This window comes from Cucurbita pepo, chromosome 10 (assembly GCF_057944985.1).
Source record: "Cucurbita pepo subsp. pepo isolate OVF chromosome 10, ASM5794498v1, whole genome shotgun sequence".
NCBI classification, from domain to species: Eukaryota; Viridiplantae; Streptophyta; class Magnoliopsida; order Cucurbitales; family Cucurbitaceae; genus Cucurbita; species Cucurbita pepo.
The window spans coordinates 11,517,712-11,524,627 of NC_141807.1; the positions used below are offsets into that span (position 1 = coordinate 11,517,712).

At 36.5% G+C, this 6,916-nt stretch overlaps 1 non-coding gene across 1 annotated transcript; it reads right to left on the reverse strand.

The window, feature by feature from the left end:
- Positions 1-514: 514 nt before the first annotated feature.
- Positions 515-587, reverse strand: TRNAF-GAA (transfer RNA phenylalanine (anticodon GAA)). The gene has a single exon. It is a non-coding gene; the product is annotated as a tRNA-Phe (tRNA).
- Between the last annotated feature and the right edge of the window lie 6,329 nt (positions 588-6,916).

Below are 6,916 nucleotides of genomic sequence, written 5' to 3' on the forward strand. Positions count from 1 at the left end.
AAGAAATAATCGTTAATGCAGTGAACGTGGATCAAACGTTACCTTTAAATCTTCAATATGACGCTCTCCCTGAGCTATCCACGCTAATATTAAAATTAAAAATTCAAAAAGAAATAATCGCTAATGCAGTGAACGTGGATCAAACGTTACCTTTAAATCTTCAATATGACGCTCTCCCTGAGCTATCCACGCTAATATTAAAATTAAAAATTCAAAAAGAAATAATCGCTAATGCAGTGAACGTGGATCAAACGTTACCTTTAAATCTTCAATATGACGCTCTCCCTGAGCTATCCACGCTAATATTAAAATTAAAAATTCAAAAAGAAATAATCGCTAATGCAGTGAACGTGGATTAAGCGTTACCTTTAAATCTTCAATATGACGCTCTCCCTCTCCCTGAGCTATCCACGCTAATATTAAAATTAAAAATTCAAAAAGAAATAATCGCTAATGCAGTGAACGTGGATTAAGCGTTACCTTTAAATCTTCAAATTATACAACCTGAACAAAGTGCGGTGAACGTGGATCGAACACGTGACCTTCAGATCTTCAGTCTGACGCTCTCCCAACTGAGCTATCCCCGCAATCATTGGAAATGAAAATTCATCAGTAAAGGTATTTTCGCTGATTCATTGAGATTTTAAAAAGAAATAATGACTAATTTTTTATTGAATAGTCAGGTTATGCAAAAAGAAACAGGTCCGATGAACGTGGAGATCGAACACGTGACCTTCAAATCTTAAATCTGACGCTCTCCAAATTGAGCTATCCCTGCTAACATTAAAAATAAAAGTTTTTAAGTTTTAAGTAAAGGTATTTCCACTTATTAATTGAAATGTTATAAAGAAATAATCACTAATTTTTGTTGAATAGTCAATTTATCACCATGGATCGAACACGAGACCTTTAGATCTTCAATCTAACGCTATCTCAACTAAGCTATCCACACTAACATTAAAAATGAAAATTCATCAGTAAAGGTTCGCTTAATTCATTGAAATTTTAAATAGAAATAATCACTAATTTTTAATAAGATATTCAAGTTATCCAACTTGTATAAGGTGCGGTGAACTAGAACACATTAGGTATTTCCGATAATTCATTGAGATTTCAGAAAGGAATAATGACTAATTTTAGATTGAATAGTCAGGTTATGCAACTAGAATCAGGTGCGGGGAACGGGGAGATCAAACACGTGACCTTCAAATCTTCAGTCTGACACTCTCCCAACAGAGTTATCCCTGCTAATATTAAAAATGAAAATTCATAAGTAAAGGTATTTTCGCTAATTCGTTATATTTAAAAAAGAAATAATCACTAATTTTAGATTGAACAAGCAAGTTATGTTTTTAGATTGTATAGTCAGGTAATAAACTTGTATTAGGTGCGTTGAACGTGGATAAAACACGTGTGACCTTCAAATCTTCAGTCTAACAATCTCCCAACTGAGCTACTATTGCTAACATTAAAAATGAATATTTATCAGTAAAGGTATTGGGTATGCTTCTGGAAATTCAATAAAAGGAAATAGTATTAGACCGAAAAATTCAACTAAGGCATTGGGTACGCAGTTATAGTACGACATTCCACCCATAAACAGATGGTCAAACAGAAATGCTCAAGCAAATATTGGAAGACATGTTGAGGGTATATGTGATGGATTTTGCAGGAAGCTCGGATAAGTACCTACCCCTTATGAAATTCACTTATAATAATACTTGCCAAGCCACCATACAAATGGCCACATACGAGGTTCTCTATGGACGAAGATTTCGATCCCTTATCTTTTGGGAAGAAGGGAGGCAAACGACAACTATTGGGCTAGAGTTGGTGCAAAGTACCAACGCCGCAGTCCAGAAGATTAAAGCTAAGATACAAACCGCACAAAGCCGAGAGAAAAGCTATGCAGACCTAAGGCGCAAGGACATGGAATTGTAGGTAGGGGATCATATATTCCTAAAGGTAGCACCCCATGAGAGGGGTGCTCAGGTAGGGTAAAAAGGGGAAGCTAAGCCCTAGGTTTATCCGTCCCTTTGAGATATTAGAAAGGATTGGATCTGTGGCCTAGAGAATCGGGCAATGCCCAAACTTGTCTGCAGTACATAATATCTTTCATGTATCCATACTACGGAAGTATACCCTAGATCGTTCGCACGTACTGGCTCATGAAACTCTCTTCTTCTGAGATTACCTAACGTATAAAAAAGACCCGATTCAAATAATAGACAAGAAAGTCAAATGGTTGAGAAACAAGGAAATCTCTCTGGTTAAGGTTCTATGGAAGAATCATAGAGTAAAAGAAGCCACTTGGGAAATAGAAGGCAAATAAGAACCTTGTACCTTGACCTATTTTAGAATAAACACTTTCGATGACTGAAAGTTTTCAAACGACAGGAGAATTTGCAACACTCAAGGTCTCCAATAAGAGACAGTGTATAATCCCTACTAGGTTGTATCTAGAAGTAAAGAACAAGTAAAATTGAAAAAACATTGAGAAAATGGTACTTTTTCTAATTTGTATAAACTTCCCGAATCATTAATTTTTTTATAGAATAAGAATTACAAGTTGCTTAAAAAAGGAAGGCTCCGATCGGAGAAGACTTTTCTGGCAGAAGATTCAGAAAAATCAAGAATGAAATTATAGAAATTCTAGACGTTTCAATGGTAGTGGAAAATCCGTCCATAAATTATGAATAAGGGTAGACTATTAGGGGCAAGAAGCAAGCTTAATCGAGTACCCAATCGAGAGATACGAGTTTTTTGTTTTGGGGTATCGTGTTCATGGGTTTACCTAGAATTTGAGAACTATAGTCCACTATTCATTTCCAAACTTGTTCCTGCACCTTCTAAATAAGTTTACCCATAGGTTTGGTGAAGGAAAGAGGTCCTCAAAGTGCTAGTAGGTTTTCACACGAATTAGTCCACGTTAGGTTACCCTCTAATGTTTTCTTAATCTAAAACCTCAACTCCTAAAGCCTAACCCATGACATTATGTATAAACCTAGGTTCATCAATAATCCATGTACCAAGTACTTAGAACTATGTGAATAACATGCTAAATAAGTTGCTAGGATCCATACCCATAAGTAACCATTATCTGCATTACGATGTGTACTAAAAGGCCCCTATTCCTCTTTAGGTAGGATGTCCTGCAATATGTATCATGAGCTGGATGTTATGATAGGCCTACCTTTCCCATCAGCTAAACGAGATGTCCTGCACCACGATTTACCAGTAGGATTACATGATTATGACGACACCACTCATGTGTTCATGGGGAGAAAATTGAAGGTTATTTTAGCGGAAGGTTTTCAGGATCAGTATATGATACATGACATGATGACCTCTAAGTTCTAAGATCTTGAAAACATAACAAGAAGTAATATCCTAGCTTAAGGTCGCGATTAAGAACCTACGAGTAAGCTACTTACTAAGTTTTACTCACTCCATGTTTATCATTTTTTTTCAACTAACTAAGAGTTGGTCGTGGATGAGAGTGGACTTTGGAGTGTGGGCCGTGGACTAACCTCTATTTTTAATCTAGTATTTTTTGTTCTTCTCTAGATTCAAAATAAGCAAAAAATGATAAAAAAGCGATGAGGAGTTTGTAGAAAAATTATGGATTTTTCGAGAAAAATAATAATAAAATATTCGGAAAGTGGCAAATTACCAAAATACCCCTAGAAGAATGGATAATTACAGAAATGCCACTCTAATTAGAATCAGAGCATCTACCGTGACCATCCGAGCAAAATCCTTCGAACACAAATTTCAACCATCGGATCTCCTCCAAAATTTGATATGATCTACAACGAACATGCACGGATCATCACATCCAACGACTAGTATTCAAAGCCAAGGTCGGTAAGGCTATGATCGGAGTTGATATCTCCAAAAAATTATCCAGAAAGTTCGATCTCTAAATAACGAAGATTCTGGAGCTCTCAATGTCTGTTTAAGCTTCTCCTATAAAGTCTGAAGTAGGAGCAACAATACGGAATAAGAATCGAGAAAGGTCGATCCCCCAATCGAAGGCAATAAGCATTTAGATTGTGGGTCTCCTACTCTTAGATTTCTTCCAAATTCGAGAGAAATCCTCCACCATTTCTCTTCAAACTTCTAAACAACAAAGAATCTGGAGCTCTCAATGTCAGTTTAAGCTCCTCCTATAAAGTCTGAAATAGGAGCAACAATACGGAATAAGAATCGAGAAAGGTCGATCCCCCAATCGAAGGCAATAAGCGTTTAGATTGTGGGTCTCCTACTCTCAGATTTCTTCCAAATTCGAGAGCAATCCTCCACCATTTCTCTTCAAACTTCTAAATAACGAAGAATCTGGAGCTCTCAATGTCGGTTTAAGCTCCTCCTATAAAGTCTGAAGTAGGAGAAACAATATGGAATAAGAATCGAGAAAGGTCGATCCCCCAATCCAGGGCAATAAGCGTTTAGATTATGGGTCTCCTACTTTCAGATTTCTTCCAAATTTGAGAGCAATCCTCCACCATTTCTCTTCAAACTTATTCCTACCATTTCTCAACAAGATTACCCACAAGTTGTATTAAGGAATATAGTGCTGAAAGAGCCTAGAAACCATTCCCCAATTCAATCAACCATTGAAGAACTTCAAGAAAAACTTGAAAATCCAATCCGAGGATACATGATGATTCGTCGAGCAAGAATGATTCCAATCAATTTCTACACCTCCAAGGAATGCTTCCATAGAAGACCACAAAGGAAAGTAACCTCGAGAGCGTGTCAAATTGAAGGAAATAGGTTTCGAAATTAAATTGGGGATAAGAGTCGAATTCCTATCTACGATCTCTTTTCCTTCAAATTAAGGATCCTCTAGCTTCAGAGGAAGAAGTTGAGTAAACTTGATGAAGGAATCGAGAGAGGAAACATCGTAAAACAAGCTACCCAAATCATCTACCGAGAACGATTTTTGAAAATTAACGTCTTAAATTCAAAGACGTTCCTCCAAACCAATTCCTTTAGCTTGAAGAAAGGATATGGAAGAGGTTCGATGAAGAAATAGGGCCTTGAAACCCCTAGAATCAGCTACCCAATAAGAAATCCTTTGGTTTATCTCAAGCGATAAATCAGATTTTGGATGAACTTTGGAAGCGAATATCTTAGGCTACGATCCACGAGAAGGTATCAAATCAATCACTAGCCCTTCCTTGTAATACCCATCTTTAAGTTTCATGAAGAAATCGAGGAGAGAAACGCTGTAAATGTGGCTTTACAGGCCGAGTTTCAGATGGCGGCGACGCGAAAAATGCGCATCTTCTTCCTGTTCAGAGGAAGAAAACGATGATATGGCCAGTTCAACTGAACTGTCCAAGTCAACTCAAAATTTGACCTTTTCTCGGGTTTTCTCAATTTTAACCCCATTCCAGATCGATTCTTATAGAAAATCTCATGGTTTCAGAAACTATACACAATAAGGAGTACGTGGAAGGAAATTTTGAAGTAATTTAGATACTGGAAGCTCAAGAATGGACGTCCCAAACGTCGACGACGAGGCAAGTAGCCACCTTGGACTTTTTGTTAAGAAATACTTGTAAAAATCGCTTGGATTTTCATATGAACCATAAACCAAGTATGAATTAAGGATATATGAAAGAAAAACCCAAAGAACCGTGAGTTAAGACCCTGAACCGATCAAATAGCTCGAGATTTAAGTAACGTTAAAATAACCCACTATATGAGCTCCGCTGCCTATCAAATTTTAATACTGAGCATATTATAGTATGTTGAGGTCAAATATGAAATTTTGGTGGTCATTGGATAAGGATAAGTACGATCCATATGACCTTTGCCATGAAGCACGATGTTTATAAGTTTTGTAGTCAATGTTGCCAATGTTTGTTGCACAAAAAAAAAAAGATAGGGATGTTAAATTTTTAAGTCACTTTTGGAATATTAAGTCATAAATTGGGTAACAAAATATTAGGAGCATTGCCTAGGGCTATTATTTATAAGAATATTAAGTCATAAATTGGGTAACAAATTATTGTTTTTAACTACATGTCATCTTAAGATTAACGAGCAAACTAAGGTGGTTAATAGAACGTTAGGAGCATTGCTTAGGGCTATTAACAACAACTCTTTAATAAACTAAAATCATACCGTCAACATACTTAAACTATATAAAACTCTCTCGCCTCCCCTATTAAGTTTAGCTCTCCAAACAAACTGAATTAAACAGAGGAATCCGCATCTTCATCATGTAAAATTGATGGAATAAGGAAAGAGAACAAGGAAATAGAGAGTTATCCCGGTTTGTTGCCGTTCGTCAATGGAAGTTCCCTTCTCTTGAGCTCTCACGTCCACCTCTTTGCGCTAATCAATCCTTGTTGGTCTCCTTTTCTTTCTGCTGTCAACAGCTGCTGGATTAGTGTTTTCTTCTTCTTCTCTGGTTTCACAGTAGAGGCTGCTGCTGTGTAATTCGATTTTCTCCCCCAAAATGTGGCTCCTCTCCTATTGGTCTTCCTTTTCCTTTTATATTGAGCATGAGTTCCCCTTAGGGCTGAAAAGGAATAAGTAGTCCACATAGGATGTTCCTCATTGGGTAGTCAATGACCCACTTGGACTGATGACGTGGATTTAAACTTTTCATGTCATCCCCCATTTGTTTCCAAATTTGCTACTCCCACATGTTTTAGCATAAATGTCTGAAATTTTACCATATAACTCAACTAAATTTACAATTAAGATCGATTTATGCCAAATCATATTTTTTTTTTCATGTTAGACCGCAATAAACGATTTCATGCTCACTAAGTAGTAGAATAAATGGGTAATAAATGAGAAAATTGTGAATAAGGGTGCAATATTAACTATAAAAAGACTTGATATAACTCTACTTTAGAGAGTTATCAATATTATAATGACTACTACCTAAATTATA